This window comes from Herpailurus yagouaroundi, unplaced genomic scaffold (assembly GCF_014898765.1).
Source record: "Herpailurus yagouaroundi ecotype Mexico unplaced genomic scaffold, PumYag 163, whole genome shotgun sequence".
Classification (NCBI taxonomy): Eukaryota; Metazoa; Chordata; class Mammalia; order Carnivora; family Felidae; genus Herpailurus; species Herpailurus yagouaroundi.
In genome coordinates this window covers 37,721,587-37,734,315 of record NW_024412404.1, presented here as the reverse complement: position 1 = coordinate 37,734,315, position 12,729 = coordinate 37,721,587, and the positions used below count along the sequence as shown (strand labels likewise).

At 37.5% G+C, this 12,729-nt stretch overlaps 1 protein-coding gene across 9 annotated transcripts in view; it reads right to left on the bottom strand.

Annotated features, from left to right (window-relative positions):
- R3HCC1L (R3H domain and coiled-coil containing 1 like) overlaps window positions 1–12,729 on the bottom strand; it is a 94,333-nt gene that overhangs the window by 60,501 nt on the left and 21,103 nt on the right. For 5 of the 9 annotated variants that reach the window (XM_040486092.1, XM_040486093.1, XM_040486086.1 and 2 more), the window contains one exon: window positions 9,507–9,615. The exons of 3 other annotated variants lie outside the window; for them this stretch is intronic. The gene's annotated coding sequence lies outside the window, so the exon portion shown is untranslated. Of the gene's footprint in view, window positions 1–9,506; window positions 9,616–10,202; window positions 10,279–12,729 lie in introns of all 9 variants that reach the window. One more of the 9 variants, XM_040486088.1, reaches the window with a different exon arrangement.

Below are 12,729 nucleotides of genomic sequence, written 5' to 3'. Positions count from 1 at the left end.
TGTGTTAAACGATTTGCCCAACTACAGGCTAATACAAATAGGGACATTTAAATCAGGCCATACTAAGCTATGATGTTCAGTAAGTAACGTATATTAAACATATTTTCAACTTTCGATATTTTCAACTCAGGATGGGTTTATTGGGACATAACCCCATCATAAGTCAAGGAAGATCTGTACCGACCAAGAGGCTCTTAGAAGGCTCAGTGCCCTGGAAAAGCAGGGGAATTGGGAAGACAACAGTTAATATTCAATTACTCAGAACCTGACTAACCATTTTATGGGCAAACCAGCTCCTTGCTTCTAGTCTTTTACCCATTTTCCTGTCCATATTTTCTTTTCTTTTCTTCATATCAACACCACTAATGCAGAGAGAAGTAAGAGAAAGAAAATTCAATTTCTGCTACCTAATAACCTAGGTACTAATTTCAGCTTAATAGGAAAAAGAGTTTGTATGAAATAAAATCATTGAATTAGCCTTCAATTTAATTTAGACTTATCCCTCATTACCATGACAAACTGGGAATTGCCAGAAGCACCCAGTGTTTTCCAAAGGTGGTCGTCCTGATTCATTAGCAGTTACAGAGCATTCCACCAATATAAGATACAGGTTAAAGGTTACACTGTGGTGGGATTCCAGCAAAATGAAATCAGGTCTTAACTCTGTTTCTTCTCCAAGTCAAACAAAAAACTCTCCATCAAAAGGACTGTTCAACTTATAAAACAGTATGGAGATGAAAATTACTATTTGCTGGTCATCCCAAGTTTATCAAATTTTGTATGTGAAGTATGGCTGGGCTCTGGCCTCATACTGAACACATTCTAGGCTTTGCACTGACGGGAATGAGACTGCACTTGCTGCCACATCCCGCCAAACCCCAGTGCTGTGCTTTGTGGTCAGACTCAGGCCAGGGCTGCAATTGTTGGTCAGAAAGTGTCTCAGAGTTACGGCTGCCTGTTCCGCTAAATCTCATTTCATCCTACTGATGGATGGATGGACAGATGGCTGCTTGGTGAAAGCAGCATTATCAGGCAGCTTCTATGGAGCCTCCGAATGATGGATAGCCCTCTTTCTACTTTCTCCAAACCACCATCGATCCAAGCCATATTTCAGCGGTCAGAAGCCCAGTAATATTAAGACACACAATCAGGTTAAGTTACTTGCAGTGTAAACCTCTAGAACAGAAATTCTAACACCTCTGCTTTGCTGTCATGAACTGGGCTAAAAATGTTACAGTTTCATTCTTTCTAGCTGCTAACCCAATGAATTCCAACAGCTCAAAGCCCAAAGGGAACAGCTGGGCTCCATTCCTAAGAGCACTCTGAAAGCTAGTTTGCCTGCCAAATTTTTTACTAGCCAGTTCTGTGTAATGAATTCCGCAGCATTAGTGAGCAGATCTGTGAATATGTGTATCCAGCTGAATGTAAAGCCATCAGAACCATACAAACCATGTAGAGTTTGTCAGTGACATAATCACTAGCCTCAAATGTGTGGAGCTGTGGATATACCAAGCAGACCCTGTCTACCAACACCAAGGATGGTGCTTAAACCCTGGACAGGTTAAAATTCTGGCTTTTGCTCATAATCTTAAAATTCTCTTTCTATCCCGTTCTGCCTTGCTGGCTTCACTCTCTCGTGTAAGTACTAATCCTTGCCTGTTTTCAAGCACACTCCTGTATCCATTTGCTCTGTCTCCTTCTAGACACTCATCTGAACTCGTCTATTTGGGCCCCATGCCCCCTTTGTTCCTTCCACATTATCCAGTGCTCTCAGACAGCAACTCAGACTCATATAACTGGACATATAAGTATCAAAGTTATTTCCACTTGTGTGACTGGAAGAAATGGACTCTGACTCCAGCTTTTTGATATAGTTTCCCTCTGTGATATAGATGTCCTCTTTTTTCAAGCTCACTTATCCCCAAATGACTTCTCCTATGAATGCTTCGTTATCAACTATACCCCAAATCAGGTTGGCCTGGCGCCTAGTATGGCCCCTTTCGATTGATTTGTTGCACCCTGAATCTGCAGTCTAGAGAATTTGTTTTTATTTGTTTGTGGGGTTATAAAAATGTCTCAGTAGAGTGTTATTCTTCTTGCTCTTATGGTAGCTAACTTTAATACTTTAATATTTATGCCTTAACAGCACCTATACTTCTGTTCCTTGCCAAAAAAAAAAAATGATAGACTATTTTTACAAGATACTACTTAATTATAATGCTGTATCAAAAATATCACTGCCCTTCACATAAACATTAAAGAATCTTTACAGAATCTCAGAATTACATTACCGAAAAGGATTGTGTAAGTCAGAATTCAAGATCTTAATTTTCCAAATAAGGAAACTAAGGATCCGAGGTTGTGATGGCCATGGCTAAATAGATATTAAGTGACAAAGAACGGCTGGAATCTAGGTTTTAATTAAAAGTGCTGTGCTCATTCTATTTTTCAGACATTTCATTTTCATTTTTATGATTTCAGAGAGAGTGGGGATAAATAGGGTTGAGTGTCATTTGTGTGTGTGCCCGGTGTATTTTGGGGGAAGGTGACCACAAATTAAAATTTGGTCACCCACACTCTTGCGCCTCCCATGAAAACTGCCCACAGGTCATCCGAGAGCCACTCGCTATCTTGGAGAACAAAATTAAATGAATCCCTGACAACTATAAACCTCTACTCTTTTCCCTTCTTTATGTACTTGTCCCAGTCCTATCTAGAAGGTTGAAAATAACAAAAGCAGAAAGATATTCAATCCAACTAGAATCAGAAAAGCAAGAAGCTCCATAACTTATTTAAACTAAATGGACAGAAGAGTAATGTGACCTCGTTTGCAAGGATGCTACATTCTTGTCAAATACATAGCACAAGTTGACTGACTGGACTTTACCATCTGCCTGGTGGCCAAAATGTGTCATTGCTCTATTTCCTGATTGCCAAACCACCTCCATACATAGCCCAAAAGCTTAGAGCTGAAAAAGACCTTTGAAAATCAGGTGGTATCACCTCATTTTAAAGATGAGAATACTGGTGTGCCTGAGTGGCTCAGTCGGTTAAGCATCCAACTCTTGATCTGCTCAGTTCATGATCTCACGGTTCATGTGATCCAGCCCAGTGTCAGGCGCTGTGCCAACAGTTCAGAGCTTGCTTGGGATTCTCTCTCTCCCTGTCTCTCTCTGTCACTCCCCTATTTGCTCTTTGTCTCTCTCAAAATAAATATACATGAAAAGAAATTTTTTGAAGGAAAAGGAAGAAAGGAAGAGGAAGGAAGGAAGGAAGGAAGGAAGGAAGGAAGGAAGGGAGGGAGGAAGAAAGACAGAGAGATAAGGAACTGGTTGAGGAATTTATCTGAGACTTACAGTTATTTGAGTAGGAACTGAGACAAGAAACCAGGTCTCCTATCAACTAAAACTAGTAGTTTTATCACCATAGTTGCCTTACCCAGTTTTTCAGTCAGTATAAGTTCTGGATATACCAGCTGGACAAACTTTAATCAGTAAGTTAATTGTGCTGCAAAAATAATCACATAATGCAGACCAAAACCAAATACATTATCCATACCAATGCTCATTTCTATTAGTATAAGATGATGAGAAAGACTTTCCATCCCATTCCCACAAAAATGTGCCTCTTACACTGGGCAAGATCTCTATTACAACTATTCTTAACACCAGACACACATTTCTCTTACCAATTTTGAAAAAGGCACTTCCTCAGAAAAGATGGCTTAAGTGAATAATAAGAAATGACAATACTTTGAACTCTTATTTTATTCCTATAAACTCCCTAAATTCATAGGTTGTTTTATTTGCATTAACCAAATACATTTTAAAATAATTTTTTATATTCATTTGCAAAGCTATCTTAAGTCAACATAATAACGATCCTTTCCTTTCATGAAAAAAGTCTCTTTACAGAGCTTCTATTTGGTTAAGATCTATTAAGCCATGTCTAAGAGAACAATGACATATTCTTCACAATCTGCTGCTATGAACCTATCTAATTATGTTTTCTGTTGCATGAAAGTTTAGGCCCTACAAGCAAAACCGAAGAAGTGGTAGAGTAGTACCAAAAGTAGTAGCAGAGGAAGAAAAACCCAGCTACCACTTAATGAGTGTTTGCCATGTGACAAGGACTATGCTAAATGTTTCATTTATATATATGTGTGTGTGTATGAAAGATCTCACTTGATTCCAACTATAATACTATGAAGTAGTTATTATTATCCCAATTTTACAGATGAGAAATCTGAAGCTTAAGTAACTTAAGACCACACAGTTTTGAGTGTCAGTTAAGACTTCAAAGTCCCTGCATTTAACTGCTACAATTCACTGCTTGACATTCAGCAGGATGTGGTCTCACAATAATGTATTAATTTCATAAATATTCACAATTTGCTTAGAATGTATAAATACAAAGCAACCAGAGTTCAAAGACCGCTGCAGTAAAACAGTAAAACCAACAAGGGTAAGAATGAAAGAACTTTAATGCTTTCGTGGCATGCCTATTTCCAATAACCTTCCAGACTTAAAAGTGCTGACAATAATAATTCACTGTAGTCTCTGAAACTTCCTCATTCACCTTGCCTCACCCTCAAAACCATATGGTGAAGAACCTCACCAGGTGTCAGGAGAGAAACTCCCTCTCTTCTATTCCCCATAAGAATAATCGCTATACGTCTTCCTACCAACTCCCCCAACCATTTGAAAACATTATCCTTCTCTACATACTTCCCTTTCTCCAGAGACACATGTGTACATGGGAATAGCAACCAGTGAAACTGGTAACACAATTCTTAGACTGGAGGAAGCTTCAAAGCAGAATGTAGAGTGCACTTCAAATTTGAGTTTCCAAACAGAAGAAACTGGTACATCAAATCCCTGTAGAAGATGGTATTTTCAGATGTCATCTTAAACAGAATATAATAGTTACAGTATTTTAGTATTAGTCTTTAGTATAAATCTGGAGATTTACAGCCTCTGCATCTCTGCATGCAATTGGACAAGAATATGGTTTGCATAAATGAAGAAACATTCCATGAGAAATCTGAGTATTAAGACAATGAAAGATATAGGATGCATGATTCCAGCAGGATCCTGGGGGTGCCAAAATACATAAACAAATGATGGCATGAAAAGGTTTTTCTCACAACTAAACACAATTCATGTCCTCAAGTTATTTTACACTCCAGTGACTATAGTCACCATGCATCGGCACCAACTGATTTCACGCTTTATAGGCTGGGAAACAGTCCGTAGCTTAGCCTCTTTCACACTCCACTAACATGGTATCCCGGTAGTTCACCTACTTAACTATTCCCAGTTTAATGTTAGTGCACCTATTACTGACCAACTCAAAAGGCAGTAATATAGACCAAAGTTGTAATATAACTGAACACAACAGCAATATAACATGTAATTGAAAGGTGGAGAGAAAGCTCTGCTTCTTATTCCACATATATACCTGGTGGCAGGGGGGAGAGAGAAGGAAAAACTCCCTCCTAAAACGTATGTCCCTTACCAGACATCTGGAGGTTGGTCTGTTATTTCTAGACTTATTAGAAATTAGTTCCTCTACTGATCTATCTGGATTTCATCCCTAACATCCTACAGTTGACAACAGAGTTGAAATTGACAATGCTTTGAGGGCTGTACCTCAAACATGACATGCATTAACCTTGATCTTTCTTTCCCTTTAGGATTTACAGACTAAAGCTAATAAACCACACAGTAAATTTTCAAAGTAGAAGCAACCAGACTTAATCTGTGCTGAGTGTTATATATGTTATCTCATTTTTTAAATTATTTATTTATTTTAAGAGAGCAAGAGAGAAGAGCAGGGGAAGGGCAGAGAGAGAGGGAAAGACAAAGAATCCCAAGCAGGCTCCACACTGTCAATGCAAAGCCCGATGTGGGGCTCGATCTGAGCTGAAATCAAGAGTCAGACACTTAACCAACTGAGCCACCCAGGTGCCTCTATATTATCTCATTTGATCCCAACTACAAACTAAGAGGTAGCTAGGTATCTTAATTTTGCAGATGAGAAATCTGAAACTTAAATTACTTAAAATCACACAGCTTCCAAGCATTGGTTAGGATTCCAAAGTCCCTGAACTAGTGTACTAGACTAGAATATAGGCCTCCTAAAAAATGGGGTAAAACAGACAGCAGAGAAAAGCTTAAAAAAACAAAAAAAGTGCAATAGCAATAGGAGAACAATTGTAAAGGAGGTGGAATCCCTATGTTAGAGATATAGTTACAAATCTGTGTCTCTCTCCCCCTCCTTGAAGCTATGCTAGCAAGCGTGAAGGCCAAATGTGGCTGGTGAGGAACTGAGAAACTAAAGCAAGTTACACTTCAAAGTAGGCAAAGAAAACATTAGATAATTAACAAATAAGAGCTTCTCTTATATGCAGATTGAAAGCTTACTAATTGGAGATTCAAGAATAAATACTGTAATTAACTTAGAATATAATCTCTTCAGAGCAATGTTCCTTTAAAAATTAGGAAGCCTGTAGAGAGCACTACAGAAGGCTTTTCCAAGAAGTACGATGTACTGAACAAACATGACTCAGGTACTAAAACTGCAATTCTAATCTATTTTTCTTATGATACAAAAAGAAAGATAAATGTTAAAGACTGGTAAAAGCTAACAATAGGTAATGGCATTTTCTTGGAGTCAAATATTTTTTAAGTGCAGATACTGTACTGATACAGATACTATGTTGGGACAGTACAGATTATAAAGACTACAATAATATAACATGGTTTGAACCACATGAATAGTGTAGCCTCCCCTTTAAGTTGTCCCCATCTAATTGGGAAGATAAAATATTTTTTTTTCAAATTATCATTTTAGGGGCACCTGGGTGACTCAGTCAGTTAAGCATCTGACTCTTGGTTTCAGCTCGGGCCATGCATGATCTCACAGTGGTGAGACTGAGCCCCCATCAGACTCTGTGCTGGGCATGGAGCCTGCCTAAGATTCTCTCTATCCCTCTTCCTTTTCCCCTTCCCTGCTCACACACGAGCACACACTCTCAAAAAAAAAAAAAAATGTTTTAAAATAATATTTGATAGCTAAGTAAAGAGAAAAGCAGTAAATGATAAAAACCCAGAGAGATATCAGTAAGGGCCTAGAATGGTTGAAGATGTAATAAAATAGGTGGAACTGGAGTTAGGCCTTTATAAGCTGGTATAGAGAAAGAGAATTGAAGGGACACACTGCAAGAAGATTGAACAATATGAAGACGCAGTAAGTCAGAAAGTGATATTTTGGAGACACTTACAGAAACTAGTCTAGCTAGAGCCAAAGGCTGAACCATAGTGAACCATAACTTGCCCCACATTAAAGTCTATTCCACAACCCAGAAATATTCAGAAACCCACGTACTGATGTCTGATGAAGACTGCCATGGCTGGCCAGGTGGTTCTAAACAACACTAGTTGATGGTATGCGTACGTAAGATCTAATATATAAATAAATAACAGGATATATATTCGTCTGAGATAAAGGCCCAGTCATTTGGGGATCTCGATATGGTAACTGGCCTTCCTACCATTACAATAATTCCTGGAAAAGATAAGCCCCATCCCTATCACCCTGACTTTTATAGTCTCATTTCCTGGTAGGAAGTGATATTTCTAGTCTCTTCAAAATTTTTAAATCTATCCAATCCACACTCTCATCAACAGAACATGCGGCCTTACAGTTTTTTTTTTAATTTTTTTTAACGTTTATTTATTACTGAGAGACAGAGAGACACAGAGCGTGAGCAGGGGAGGGGTAGAGAGAGAGGGAGACACACAATCCGAAGCAGGTTCCAGGCTCTGAGCTGCCAGCACAGAGCCCGACGCTGGGCTCGAACTCACAGGCTGTGAGATCATGACCTGAGCCAAAGTCAGTCACCCAACTGAGCCACCCAGACGCCCCATAGCCTTACAGTTTTGATGACAGAATGAAACACTGACACCTTGAAAGGAAAAGTGAAATACACAATTTTCTACTCCACCAAACCCCTCTGCCTCACACACAACCTCTGGCTGTTCACTTCACAATCGTTTCAGTAGTACCCACAAGAATAGCTTCCATTCCAACTGCCCACAGAACCAGAGTTGCCCTGCTCTTCTCTCATTTCTTCCCCTCCCACCTCCTCTGTAACTTACACACAACCACCTCACTCTGCTGGCCGTCTTCCCCAACTGCTGCCCAACGATTCACAGGCCCTCACAGATTGTCAGCACTGCGTTCAGGGACTTGAGAAGTACTCTTGTGGGACAGCGCAGTGTGTTAGTACACCATTTTCCCGGACACAATGTCACTCTTTATAGCCAGTTGCAAATTAGTTTCTTCTTAAAAAAAATAATACTCCTAATAAGACAGGTACAAGGAGATTTTAAATAACCAAGATTAAAACTCATTTTGGTTTGCTCTAAGATTGGGGCCATTTCAGACTCATGCACAATGAAATCTCATGCCTCTACTCATAGCAGCCATATACCCCCTCTAGGAATATCAGAAGTACGCTTTCTGATGCTAACAAAAGCAAAGACACCACCAAAAAAGATATCATAGGAGAATCTTCTTTCCTCTTTTTTCTGTAGCTATAGTCCTCATCCTTAGATTCCATTTGAGAATACTTTAAGCTCTGAACGTCAATATTTACTTCTCATTATTTTTGTGTAAAACCATTTAAAAGAAAATTCTTCAAGTCACCAGTATCATTTCATTATAGTTTCCAATTTTTTGCCACATGCTTCAGCAGCACCCAAGTACAATTATCTTCTAACATTTGCTATGACTGACCCTCTTATTGCCACTAAAGACTTCACCCTACGTATCAGCTACCCAGTTAACACTGGCAAAACATTAGAAACAAGCTGGAACAGACTGAAAAGACCGCAAGAGGATGTGACTAAGAAAGTCTTACATAACAGTGGTTATATCAACTTACTAAGTCTTCTTGGAAAAAAATTTAATTGAAAAAGAACACCTATAGAGTAATATGAAATAATTAAAATCAGTTTCACTAGCTATCTCATTATTTTTCATTTCTAATTTCTTTCATAGCATTATTCACTCTGCTTCTTTATGCCTTACTGAAGATATAATCTTCCTGAGTCAGTTCTTTACACCTCTATAATAACATAGCTTCTTCACTGCTCCATATATGAACGAGAGGGAAGTTCTAGAGCTTGAAAGGATGTCAATTCTCTGTTCCTACAGTGGAAGAGACTAAACAAAGCAAAACCAGTATCCCAGCTTTGAGAACTAATTCTAATCTAACCAGCCCCTGTTCTCTCTACAGCAAACACCAAAATTAAGAACAGTGAATAGAAGAAAATCTTTAAGAGACCCTCAGTCCTTCAGGAAACTGCCACTCTCAAACTTGTTTTAAATGAGTTACAATTAAAATGACACTAAAAGAAACAAAATATAAGCAAATAAATATTTAGAGTAAATAAACGACAGTTCTATAAAATACGCACAAGTATAGTCAACTGACTTACCAAATAAATGACATTTATTTTTTGAATAATAAAACTCTAGAACATGCAGACAGATTTTATCTGAAGGCAAATGGTACAAAAGTTTCCTTCTGATAAACAGCAGTCTCACCTGGAAAATAATAAAAGTTATTTTTATAAAAATATATAGTTACTTCTTTGACACTAGTCTATGCTCTTAACTTTCATTATCTCATTTCGCAAATGCTAAGAGTTTAACACATTTACCTACCATAGAATGTGCAATGAAAATAAACACAAACAGATGAAAATACTTTTTAGTAGCTCATCAACCAAACAGAATAAGAAAATGTCATCTTTTCTCATTCTCAGTCCTGTGAGAACTAGTCTGAGGGGGCAGAGATGCCTATCAATTGCCTTCAAAAAAAAGAGAAAGTGGGGCACCTGGGTGGCTTAGTCGGTTAAGAGTCCAACTGCAGCTCAGGTCATGACCTCACGGTCCATGAGCTCAAGCCCCACATCGGGCTCTGTGCTGACAGCTCAGAGCCTGGAGCCTGCTTCAGATTCTGTGTCTCCCTCTCTCTCTGCCCCTCTCCTGCTCAGGCTATGTCTCTCTCTCAAAAATGAATAAATGTTAAAAAAAAACTTTTTTTTTAAGAAAAAAAACCAAAATAATACAAATGATGAAAACCACAAAAAGATGCTCAACTTCTAGTCATAACTACAATTCTACCTTACAGGATGGCATATGGTGGATGCTCAATAAGAATATGCCAGATGGTTGGATGGATGGATAAAAAATAAACCTCATCAGCTAGCAAAGAAAAAATAAATCATATCAGTTACCAAAGAAATGCAAAATAAATATATAAATACACAGTACTTTTGTTTGCCCATCAAACTGACAGACTTAAAGAGCAATAAGGTCCTATTTTGGTAAATGTAGACAGAAGAATTCACACATTGTTGATGGAGGTATACCTTTTAATAACGTATAAAGCATTTTAACAATATTTCAGAATCTTTTACATATCAAAGAGGCTTAGGACCAGGCAATTCTTCAAATACTTTATCATAAGGTAATAACTGACCTCTACCATAATACTTCTCCCAAAACTATTTATAATAGTGAAAAATTATAAACAACTTTAACGTCCACCTATATGGGTAAGGTTAAATAAATTATGGTATATCTAAGCTATACAAAAATAGTCATTAGAAAGAATAATGTAGCTCTATAAAAACTGATACAAAGATCTACAAATATATTGAGTTTTTTAAAAATGGAAAATTTAACAAGTGTACGAAACCAATATAAAAACTTTGAAACATTCCTGAGTAGATGTGAACAAATGGAAAGCTTGTTTCCTTGTTCTCAGATAAAAAAAAAAACTCAACATTACTCAACATCATAAAGACGTCAGTTCTCCCTCAAGTAATTTATGAATTTAACGTAATCCCAATAAAAATCCCATTTTGAACATACTTTCTTCTAGAGATAGACAGCTGACACTAAAGTTCAACAGAAAAATAAAGATGAAACATGACACATTAAAAATGTTAAAAGCTATCCCTTGATATACTACAAAGCCTCTATAATTAAAACAGCGTGATAATGGTACAGGAATAGACAGATCAGTGCAAAAGAGTAGAAAGTCCAGAAATAAACTCAATGGAAACTTAATGTATGCTAAACATGACATCTCAAAACACTGGGGCAAAACTGTACTTTTTAAAGAAAAAATATACTGGGATGACTAATTAGCATTTGGAAGATTATTAAATTTGTATAATATTCACTAAAAAAAAAAACTCTAAACGAAGCAGGGATCCAAATGTAACAACTAAAACGTGTAAATTCTTCTCTACCTTGGGGAAAGAGAAAGGTATTCCAATTACAACCCAAAATTCAGATGCAACAAAAGACTGAAACATTGAACTAGATAAATGCCTAAAAACAGACACACACATGCACGCACACACACACACACACACACACAACCAAAAAACAACTGACAAACTGGGAGAAAATACCTGTAACATATAGAACTTAAAATAGCTAGCATCCCTAAAAAAAAAAGAACTCAGAAAAATTGAGGGAGAAAAAAATCTAATAGAGAAATAAATAAAAAGATACAAAACAATTAACAAACACAAAAAAGATATTTAAATGACCTTTATACATATGAACAGATGTTCAACCTCACTACTAACAAAAGAAATAAACATTAAAACTATATGGAGATACCACTTCTTACCTTTAAGGTTAGCAAAAATTAAGAAGTATAACAACACTCTGATGGTTATGGGAAAACAAACACTCTCACATACTGCTGGTGAGAATTCAAATTTATGCAACCCCCACAGAAGGGGATACAGCAATATTTAAGAAATTTACACGTGCTTCTAAACTTTTGACCCAAACATACCATTTTAGGAATTCACCCAAAGATATATTTCCAACATACAAAAATATATATGACCAGGTTAGCCACTGTAGCACTGTTTGTAAATGCAAAATATTGGAAACATCATAAAAGAATGGTTAACATCCTCACAACACAGTAGTGATACACAACTGTCAGAGGGAGGAAAAGACAGACAGAGAGAGGGTGAGTCTATAAATTGACATGGAATGGGTTCCAAAATATGTTGTGTTAAATGAAAAAACCAAGCACAAAAGTTTTCTATAGTATATATCTTCTGTGTAAAAAAGAAGAAATCAGAAAATATACATGTATCTCATCATTCCCGGAGGGAAAACACACAGTAAGGATAATTCAGAAAATGATGAAACTGGTTATCTACAGAGTGGGGTAGAAACCGGTGGAAAGGGGGAAAAAAAAGGGGGGAACACTGTTCTGAGTATACATTTTTTTGTACAATTCTTACTTTTGGAACCATGTTAACGTTTCACATATTCCAAAATAAGGAAGATCAGTTAGGATGGGGAGAAAAACTCAGAATGAAAATAAACTCAGAACTGTATTTCAGGGGCGCCTGGGTGGCTCAGTCGGTTAAGCGTCTGACTTCGGCTCAGGTCATGATCTCACGTTTCGTGAGTTCAAGCCCCACATTGGGCTCTGTGCTAACAGCTCAGAGCCTGGAGCCTGCTTCAGATTCTGTGTCTCCCTCGCTCTCTGCCCCTCCCCCGCTCATGCTCTGTCTCTCTCTGTCTCTCAAAAATAAATAAAGATTAAAAAATTAAAAAAAAACTGAACTGTATTTCAAATGACTAACATAACCATGTGAGGATGGGAAGAAT